The 11,305-nt window shown below is 46.0% G+C and overlaps 1 pseudogene; it reads right to left on the reverse strand.

Annotated features, from left to right (window-relative positions):
* Window positions 1–1,734: 1,734 nt before the first annotated feature.
* On the reverse strand, window positions 1,735–2,314 carry LOC148524044 (tubulin polyglutamylase complex subunit 2 pseudogene; annotated as a pseudogene).
* Window positions 2,315–11,305: the final 8,991 nt, after the last annotated feature.

The raw sequence follows: 11,305 nt of genomic DNA on the forward strand, positions 1-11,305 counted from the left end.
ATAGCTCCTTTTCTCCTGTTACCCCTCCCCCCATCTTTTGTAACACCTGTATACTTGCTGCTTCCAGGCTTTCACCTCATTCCATCCCTTTGTTTTGCCAAGGTGGTACAACCACTGGGGTGGTAGAGGTATTAACCCAATATGTTTAGTTTTAACCTGGTTCAACTTCTTCAGAGGCAAGTATATAGTGGGTGTACTCAGGAATCCTTTATATATATACACTACCTAAATAGGATCCAGGAAACACCTGTGTGGGTGGGATAGGAAGGGGGGAGATCTGACTATGCAGTGGTAAAAGGGACATATGCATATAAGTAAACATAAAACTGATGATCTGGAAGAGACAAGACCTTAGTATCAACTTATTCTATACTTTATACCGGTGGTTCCCAAACTTGCGCAGTTCGAGGCACCCTTAGGTATCCATAATTTTTACAAGGCACCCCTAAGCCAAAATAATTACAGAGCAATCCTGTGTTTTGAAGTAGTTGTTTCAAAATACTGTAATAAGTACTTAAAAAAGAAAGAGAAAAACTGTGCTATTCTATATCCCATTGCCCCTCCGTCTCTGTCCCATTGCTCCTTCTGTCTCTCTCCTTTTGCCACCTCTGTGACTCTCCATTTGCCCTCTCCATGTCTCTACATTTGCCCCCTCTGTGTCTCTCCATTTGCCCCTTCATGTCTCTCCCTTTTCCCCCTCCATGTCTCTCCCTTTGCCACCTCCATGTCTCTTCATTTGCCCCCTTGTCTCTCCTTTTGCCCCCTCCATTTCCTTTTCCCCCCTCCATGTCTCTCCATTTGCTCCTCTCCATGTCCCACCTTACTTACCTTTAGTTGTGATCGTCAGCGCCATTCTGCAACATCGCTCCTCAGATCAGACATGTCCTGTCTTATCTCCCACAGTGCACTGCATTGTAGAACCCCATTCAGCAACAAGCAGCATCAGTATACACTGCCTGTTGCTTTACAGTGACAGATCTCCCTCCGCTCATCACAACCCCTCCCCCTCATGCCACTCCGCTCTACTCCGCGCCGCCAATATTTTTGTGTAAAACTATTTTTACAAAATATAAATACACTGGCCAGCCTCTTTAGGCCACCAGCTGCTGCACCCCAGTGACAGCGCCGCAGCGCACAGTTTGGGAACCAATGCTTTATACAATGAAAAATCTTAATTGTAGGGTAAATAAAAACAAAAAATAGTAATCAAACCTTTCTGTGATGGTCAAATCATTAAAAGGGGTAAGTGTTCCCACAATTCCAGTGGGCAAAAATCCCAATAGCTGTAGAAAGGCATGGTAAAATGTGTAGCTGTTCAATCACCAAGGATAATGACTTTATCTCTTTATCAACAAAAGTTTCCCTTGCATAGAAATTGAGACCATTTAAATTCATTCATATAATTTATTAATTAACAGTTACTTATATAGTGCATACATACTTTCCTGCACTTCTACAGAGAATATTTAGCCATTCCCATCAGTCCCTGCCCCAATGGTGCCTATTAACCTACCAGTATATTTTTGGATTGTGGGAGAAACCAGAATACCCGGACGAAACCCATGCAAACATGGAGACAATATGCAAACTCCTAACAGTTCAATATAAGCAAGTATAAATTAACAACAAGCCTTTTTACATTTACATTACAGCCAATAGTGATGCCCGGACATAGGTGAATAAATACGTTTATATACAGAACTACTCCTGTAAACTAAGAGCAGGAAATATTCATTACCGTGACACAACACTAGATGGCGCTGGGTTTTTGGAGGAAGTAAGGGGAGCTTTCTAGAAGCCACCTGGTGGCGCTACCAGCTTCTTGTTGGTCACTGTGGTTTTACTGTGGTTTAGGTTGAAGATGACGGGATTGTACATGTTCATCCACTGCTTGGCCTGTGGGCTGAGACCATAGCTGGTAAAGGCATACTGCTACTGTGGAAGGCTGTGGTCACATAGAAACCGTCGGTAAGGAAGTGCCAGTAGAGTTCCCGGTCCAGAAACCAGATGATCGGATCAGGTGTTGTCTCTCCTTGTTTTGAGGTCTTGTAAACCAGACACACTTTCACATATCCGTTACATGGGTCCAGCTCAAATATCGTGTTTTGAGAATCAAAATGTGAATGCTCAGGGCAACCTTCCTCGTCCAGGTCGTAATCACTGATGGCGAACATTGGAGAGTTCAGAAAGTTGTAAGTAGAGGAATCTCTCAGCCGAGTGAGGTGGAAATACTCTTAATCACCATGGATCTCACTTGGACAGGATTATCATCCAGTTTCACAGACCAGGAAAGCTGGAAGCTGTCCGTCATTAGATAGAATTTTCACTCCCTTTGAGATGATTTATTGTTGCTATTCCATTAATAAGGGGATTTTATCTTTTATTTATGGTACCTTTTTGGATCCCTTTTCACCTTGGAAAGCCAAAATTAAATGGAATGGAAGAGATATCTTGGACCTCTACCTAATGAGGAAGCTTTGAGTTACATGTAGGGGGAGGTGTCAAAAAGCTCTATGTGTAAGACCATGTGCTAATAAAACCTATATACACCCCCTTGCATATTGCCCATACCCCCTACTACCATTCCAACTCTTCATGGTGGCACATGTATTAATGGAATGTAGGGGCACCTGAGATGTTGCAGTCTTCAGATACCATGGCACCTTGCTACACCACTGTGCACAATTTCTATCAATGACCAACTCATCACTTAATTGCTAGACCTTCCAATGAAATAAACTTTTTGGCTTTGCTCCTAAACACTACTGAGTTTTGCCAAATTCCACTAGCTTACAGGTCTAACAAAATAAAGTGCTCTTGTGGAGTGAATACAGGCATGCACAGCATGAAACACCACTTAAACTGCATCCTCTCCCCACTTTAGCTATTGTTTTATAATCTCACTCCGCAAAACTAAATCTTATTTCTGGATTGCACTGATGACAGCTTGTTTCTGAACTAGTTGGACTGCTTTGCAAAAAGATTTTGTTTCGGGGCTGCTCCGCAAAACAAGGCGCCAATTCAGTACTTTGTAGGAACACTTTAATTTTGACCAATTTCTCCAATTGTCCTTTGCAACAACTGATCGTCTGCTCTGCCGCATTCCTGCTCTGTAAGCACTTGGAAATCTGTGAGAGTAAAGCTGGGTACACACATTACTATGCGACCCAGCGATGTGGCGATACAATGTAACGATGAAATGTGTCGCTGTACACACTAAACGTTCCGGCAGAAGGCGGTGCAATTTATCGTTACATGCTACATGTAACAGCACCGCAACGGCCGTGGAATCATCTCATATGCAGCACAGCAGATGGGACGATTCAATCAATGACGGCCAGGAACAGACTACATGACGTGTAAGATATATCGGACGATAGCTCATATTGGGCTCTATTTATTAACATTATTTTTACTAAAATAAAGTGAAAAAGGGTGTTTTCACACCCTTTTCACATTATTTTTGTTTCACCTGTAGTTATTACAGGGCAATTGGAGTAGAATTAGTAAAATTCTACTCCAACCCCTAAGTATCACTTATTTTTAGTAAAGCAGATCGCATTTCCCATAATTGTAATGGGAAATGTAATCCGACCAGAGTTATTAAAAATAAATTGTAAAATAATACCGGGGGAAGAGCAGAGGCTGGAGCCGGTACCAGTAATCAGCTATGTGGTCTAAACAGACCGCAAGCTGATTGCTGTAAAAAAAAGAAAAAAAAAATTGAAACATTTTTTTTTACTTACCTGAATCCAGGGACCGGTGTTCGGGCCTCCGGTGATGGCTCCTCTCCGGTCAGCTGGTCTCCCATAGTGCACTGCAGCCCGGTCATCAGGTGATCGGGTCCCAGTGCAGTAAAGGAGATCACCTGATCGGGAAGCCCGGAGAAGATCACCGGAGGCCAGGAGGATGCAGGTAAGTGTAATGAAGGGAGGGGGGGTCGCAGGGGTCTGCGATCACGGGGGGCGGGGCTTAGCGTCGGTGGGGTGTAGCAGCGACGGTGGGTCGGCGCATGCGCGGGCTCTTAGTCGCGGTATTTTTTCCGAAAATACCGCGACTAGAGTGCGGATGGGATCCGCAGGGACAGAGCTTTATCACAAGCTCTGTCCCTGCAAGGGATTTATAGTAAATCCCTGTGATATTGCCTGAATTCGCAATGCAAATTCACTCGGTAATATCACACTACAATCCGCATTCAATATGCGGATTGTAGTAAATAGAGCCCATAGTGTGTACCCATCTTAAGTTGCAATGTTGGAATACTGTAAGGGCTATTTCACACACATCGGTTTTGCTGTGTACTAATTTTAGTAAACTATGTAAATAGATGGGTCCTTTCAGACGGTACGGACACGGCACGGTCGCCGTGTTACAACCGGGAATATCCACTGACAAGGACGGCTGCCGTGCTGTGTCAGTGCTATCACTGCAAGTCAGTGAAGTACATGTTGCTATGTTTGCTTTCACACACACACCGGCTTTTCTGAGCTTTTACCCGCCCACAATTCCATCTTTTCCAAGTGTTGTGGTACCTGAGTGTCAACATGAGTGACAACTGTGATATAGATACTGAGAGGCTGATATCATTAGTAGAAGCCAGACCAGTTTTATGGGACAAAATACAAGATAGTTATAAAGATAGAAATGCTACTGGAAAGGGGTGGCAAGAGGTTTGCTTTGAATTGAAAGAGTATTTCAATGTGTTGGGAGACAAGGATAAAGAATAAGATATATATGGTTAGTACTTTCATTTGTAGTACTGTTTTCAATTATTGTGTATAAACTAGTATCATCTTTGAATAGAGCTGCTGCACATGCCTACTACATTAAGAAAACAAACCACAACATGAAAATCGTCTCAAAGCCATTGCATGTGAAAGGCACTGACTCCCGGCAGAAAAACTTCCAGCTTTGGCCGTTTTTTTGCCGGCCGGTCAAAACCAGTGTATGTGAAATAGCCCGCTGCATTTGCACCGTGGAGTAGTGGTTAGCTGTGTGAAAATATATAGTTGAAAGCCTGTATTAGCCAGTGTTCTATACACATGGAAAATAAATAAAACTCATGATCGCTTGCTTTTAAATAAGTCTTTATAGTCTGTGTTTTCATTCTCCATGTTTGTATATTTAAGAAGTCAGGGCTTCTGTGAATTAGGAACAGATAAGATTTTACCCCAATTGTTTGTCTGGTTGAAATGAAATGACATGACAGGACAGTGGTAGAACATATGGACTCCTTGTCATGCCCTCTACCCTCTCTGTGTGAGGTAGTGTATGGCAAAGAGCTGATTTCTTCTGCCAACCAGATCTTGGCACCCATCCAAAAGGGAGGAGGATTAAAAGCGTTTTTCTTTCTCTTTTTTGCAAATGAGGTGTTAATTACCATAATCTGGTAATTGAGTACAATTAAATTATGCAGAACTAATGGATTTATAGCGATACCATAGGATTGTGATTGGGGAGGGGGGACTGTGAAATCACGAGTGGGAACGAGTTACGAGACTAGAAAGTCTTATAGACTCCATCAGCAAAACTGTTGTTCTGCTGACTTTAGCGTGCTGACTTCTCTGTACACTGACAGAGGCAACGTACCGGGGTGGTTGGATCACATGAATTACTGAGCTGAGATAGTATCTCAGGGGTTTTATATACTGTATACAGTATAGTAACCCAGTCTCACACACTGAGCAAAAGGATGATTTCCTGCCTGTAGGAGTTCCAGGATTGCTGCTGTTTGTCAACGTGTCAGCTATGAGGTAAAAAAGGAAATGTAAAATCCAGATAAAAATAGGCTACAAAAAAAATGCAGACATAACAGAAAACAGTCTGTAGGTAATACAAGCAGCATTGACACAATAATTATTATTATTTAAAAAAATGAAGTTTTCCCTTCACTGCACACAGGGGCTGATTCAGACCCACTCGCGAGCGCAGGACGCTCGCAAGCGGTTCGATGGTGCCGAATTGCGCATGCACATGACGGAGGGAGCTACGTTGTGCGCATGTGCGAGACCCGAATAACGGCGGCCAAGCCGTCGTTATGGGTCTCACACCAAAGGGGGCGTGCTGTCGATGGTGAGTGACAGCACGCCCCCTTTGGTGGGCGTGCCGAGGGCGTGGCTGCCAGACGGAAGCGTTCCCATGGGAACGCCTACCGTCTGAGTCCGGCCCCACTGACATCAGTAGTGATGTCAGTGGGAGTGATTTTGGCTCTGATAGAGCCAAAATCACTCCAGGGCTTGCGGCAGCGAGACCCTACTGCAGGGTCTCGTCGCAAGCCCGATGGTCGCGATGGTCTTGACCATCGCGACCATCATCATGGACGTTCGCTATAGCTGTGGGTGGTAACCCACAGCTATGCGAGCGTCCATGAGGCCGCTCCAAGAACAGGTAGGAGGGCCCTGATTCAGAGCGAGCGCTCTGGTCAGAGCGTTCGGCTCTGAATCAGGCCCACAGTTACAACCACCACCAAACAGTCATTCTTGCACAGTATCTAATGTTGTGTGCATGTAGGACAAAAAGCTTAAATTATATAGCATGACAGCTGTGCTTTTTGTGACATTTCTAGCTATGGTTTTCCACTAACCGAGTTGATGAGAGACACGACAGACAACATACTGGGACAGCATGGTGGCACCTTGGTTAGCATTGCTGTCTCATTGCACTGGGAGCATGACCTTAATTTTCAACCAGGCCTTATCTGTGTGAAATTTGTATATTTTCTCTGTGTTAAACGCCCTATCGGTATATGTGAGCACAAATCTAACACAGCACAGCTTAACATAAACTCTTATATAACTTATCTAAAATAAAGACACAGACCACTTTATTGCTATAAAAAATACAATCAAAAATACTGGTGATGGAAAGAAAGAGCGTTATAAGATCAATGGCCAAAATTCACTTCAAGCAATTTCCACTATCCTCCACCATACTTGCAGGGTCAATTGCCCTTTAAGCAAGTAACCTTTAGGGTCTCCAAATCTGGCATCAATACACTCATAAAAAAGGCCAGGCCAGTAGGCCAGTGCAGCTGACCCCATAAATAATTGCAGTGAAATTAACCATTTTCCTGGCGCTCTTTCCCACCGTTCAAAAATTGACAATTAGGGAGGGAGGGAAAGTCCAAGAAAAAGAGAGGCAGAGCCCTGCCTAACACTGGACTAACTTAACTAAAACTCCTCCCACCAGTTATGAACCACACAATTCTAATAGGCTGACAAAACTTACCAAATTTAACCCCATCAATGCCACTATACTGATTCTTATCTGTGCACACAAATTCCTAGGGGTTTAAGCTTGTTCCCGTACATACCGTACCCTCTCTCCTCATAAACGCCCTATCGGAATATGTGAGCACAAATCTAACACAGCACAGCTTAACATAAACTCTTATATAACTTATCCTTAATAAAGACACAGACCACTTTATTGCTATAAAAAACTTAGATCAGCTGACCCCAGTAGGGTAAAATCAACCGTGTACTGATGCAGATGGCACCCATAAATAATTGCAGTGAAATTAACCATTTTTCTGGCGCTCTTTCCCGCCACGCCCGACGCCACCTCCTAAAGACGGGCCCGCCACTAGTCTAAACTAAACTACCTAAGCCCCTAAAAATGCTCTCTACGAAAAGCAAAATCCCCTCCTCCGTAAGGTGAACTCCGTCTGGACAGAACAGGTGAGAGTCTCTAAAGCATATCAAGGGATGACTTATCACCATGCCACCTAAAGCTACAATTCTTTTAGCCACCAGAGCATTGACCTTATCAACTAACACTCCAGGCATCACACTCCTCCAACACTGCCTGGGAATGATAGCAGACCAAACTAGATTGCACCATGGCCACCAGGAACAAATGATCTCCAGATCCCTAACCACCTTGTACCTCAACACCAAGGACGACTAAGACCCCAAATCATTGCCCCCTAAGTGTAATACTAGAACTCCAGGAGCCCCAAAACGCGAAGCCACCTCTAACAGTAAACCTAGCAGTGCGTCCCAACGCATGCCTCTCCTGCCCAACCAGCGAATGCTGTCTACTGCTACAAATGACTGAATGTCACTCGCAAAGGGTGATGTAGCTGCCCAATGAATATACGAGTGGCCCACAACCCATATGGGGCGAGGATCCAAGTTAGCTCCTGAAAGAAAAAACACAATGTAAAACGTTACAAATTGATACTAAATTAGCGCTACCAAATTTCGGCACCAAAAGAGAGAAAGAAGACTGAGAAAAAGAAAAAGAAAAGGGAGGTGGGGGGGTGGTAGGGAGAGGAAAAAACTAACTTGGCCCGAGGTGAAAACCTGAAAAAACCCAGATAACAATAGCCCGGATAACAATAGCCAATCAGTTTCCGTGGTTCAGGGCAAAAACAGGGCAAAATCCCTCAGGGCCCCCACCGATAACGGTGACGAGCTGTAACAGAAAAAAATCCAAGTTACAATAATACATACAGTGAAACAATATACAATGCAAAAGAAAACATTCAGTGCCGCACATAGCGCTTAGAAGCATCCGATTTCCATCGTCCTAGTGCTTTAATTTCAGAAACCGACCATCTAGCACGGGCTGTTGCTGTACCCGCACCAACCCGGAAAGAATGGGAACCGTAGACCCCGCGAGGCAAGCCGATGGACTGGGTACACCGTTGAAGAACGGACCAGAATTGATACATGATCAATGGGGAACCATCACCATGGATCAACCACGTGTCTGGGATGTTGGGCCTAAGGCGCAAATACTCTCTGGCCAATGCAACAGGGCAAACACGTGCGTCCGAACATGCCGCTAAATACACCCAGCGACCCCGACCCAGTTGATCAGTTTTAGACCGCTGAAGCTTACAAAGCAGAGACCGGGAGACGATGACGTGTGAAAAAAGCAACGCAGGGGGGGCCGACGAGAAGCCGCTGTCAACTCACTGATGCGAAAAGCCCCATGAAAGGCCATTGTGAAAGCGAGCCGGTACAGCACCGTCTCATAATGAGACACACAAACATTAGACAACACAAGAACAAACTGAACAAGTAACGAAATTGTAACTGGCCTTCTGGGGTCATCCTGAGCCGGGGGCCAGTCTAGCCCAGCCTTTCACAGCCCTTTGTACCAAGAATCCCTTAGTAAAATCTCGACTCCTATGCAAGCGCAAAAAAATGAAACGCCGCAAATTATTCTAGCCACCACCGCCCTGGACTTACCATCGGAATAGAGACCCCAGATGAAAGATAAAAAGACTTGGTAAACCTGCTTACCTCCTTCACGTTTGCGGGAGAAAAAGGACTCCCACTGGTTCCAGGCAGACTGGTATGACCTCAACGTGCTGGGGGCGAGCGAGTGCTGTGCTAACCCCTCTATTCTGGACAAATAACCTGCCAACAATGAGGGGGGCAGAGATCACCAATCGCTGCAGCAGAAGGCGTGAGTTCTCTAAATCTACCCCATTGGAAGTGGGATTGTGCATCCGCAATGGAATTGTCTACCCCCGGGACATGCCTCGCTTCGAAGTGAACATTACAAGCTAGACAGCGCAAAACCAGCTGCGCAAGGGGCTTGAGAACCGGCAAAGATGTGGATCTCTGCCGGTTAATAGCATAAACTACACCCAAGTTGTCGTACCAAAATATGACATGCCGGTTACGAAGCCGATCACCCCATAACTCCAGGGCAACAACTATGGGAAAAAGTTCTATTAAGAGAAGATTCTTGGTCAGCCCTCCCGCGACCCAAGATGGAGGCCATGAGGAAGCGGACCAAGAACCCCCCAAGTAGGCTCCAAAACCAGTGGAACCTGCTGCATCCGTGAAAAGCTGCAGCTGTACACTGGCAGCAGAGGGATGCAACCAAAAGCTAATGGCGTTCTATTCTTCCAAAAAGACACCCCAAACCCAGAGATCCTTCCTAAGTTCAGAAGACAACCTTATGAAGTGGTGGGGTTGGCGTGTTCCTGTGGTCGCTCTCTCCAACTTACGACAAAAAACCCGACCCATGGGGATAACCATGCATGCAAAATTGAAAAGCCCTAGTAATGGTTGCCCTTGATGCAAGGTAACTTTACCCAGCGATAATGCAAGTGTAATGGCGTCCCGGAGCTTCACTATTTTCTCTGCAGGCAAACGGCAACAGCAGGCCCCCGTATCGATCTCGATGCCGAGGTGCGACAGGCGAGTGCAAGGACCCTCCATTTTATCGGAGGCAATTGGGACCCCAAACTCCCTAAACAAAGCCTGCAGAGAAAACATAAGCTCCGTACAACGGGGGGAACCAGCCGGCCCAACACATAGGAAGTCACCGAGGTAGTGCCCGCGCAAACTCACCAATGTAAGAAAGAACTAAAGGTCTCAAAATAAGCGCACGACACGGAGCACCCCATGGGGAGACATTTGTCGAAATAAAATCTGTCCTCCAACCTAAAGCCCATGAAGCGAAACGAGTCGGGGTGCAAAGGCAACAGGCGAAAAGCGGACTCCACATCGACTTTACCCAACAAAGCCCCCGTACCCTGCAATTTCACTAAACTAAGGGCATCTTCAAATGACTGATAACAAACCTAAGCCAACAACTCGGGTATGGCATCATTCACTGACCCCCAAGCTGAAAAGGATAGATGTTGTATCAACCTGAACTTCCCGGGGGCCTTTTTGGGCACCACTCCAACCGGAGGGAGAACTAGATCGTGCAAAGGAGGAGCATCAAAAGCTCCCGCCATGCGCCCCAGATGCACCTCCTTGGCCACTTTGTCCTTCAGAATTCCCGGCAATAGGTAAGCTGAACGTAAGTTTTTTTGCATGCCTAGCCAAACATCACCCCGTACCAGGAGCAGAAACCCCTCGGTGAAACCATCAAGCAAAAACATTGGCGTCTCGCGCAAGGGGTACCAAAACAACCACTTCCAGATGGTTTCCACGCGGACCGGCAACGGTGCTCTGGGGGCCAGCGGAAGGGGCAGGCAGTCTGGGGCATTCCTTGATTGGATGGGGGGCACTGCATCGTAGACAGTGGTGGCGAAACCGACACCGTGCTCCCGCTGCACAAGTGCTGTTGTTAAACGCAAAACAACTGCCTTTGGCAGATGGAGCGTTAGGAGGGCGAACCGGGGCGGCGCTCTGGCCGCCCGACCTCCGTCCGCTAGAAACATCAGCAACTAGTGGAGCAGGCTGCGTCACTTCTAACCAGACTTCCACATCTTTCCACCCCAATTCGAGGATTTTGATGCCAGATTGTTTACGGCGGAACTCCTCATCATACCGACGCCATACTGCGCCGTGCGACGTGCGGAAGAGCCCATAAACCAGGTGCAGATATC

The sequence above is a fragment of the Taudactylus pleione genome, unplaced genomic scaffold, assembly GCF_031769625.1.
Source record: "Taudactylus pleione unplaced genomic scaffold, aTauple2 ptg000122l, whole genome shotgun sequence".
NCBI lineage: Eukaryota > Metazoa > Chordata > Amphibia > Anura > Myobatrachidae > Taudactylus > Taudactylus pleione.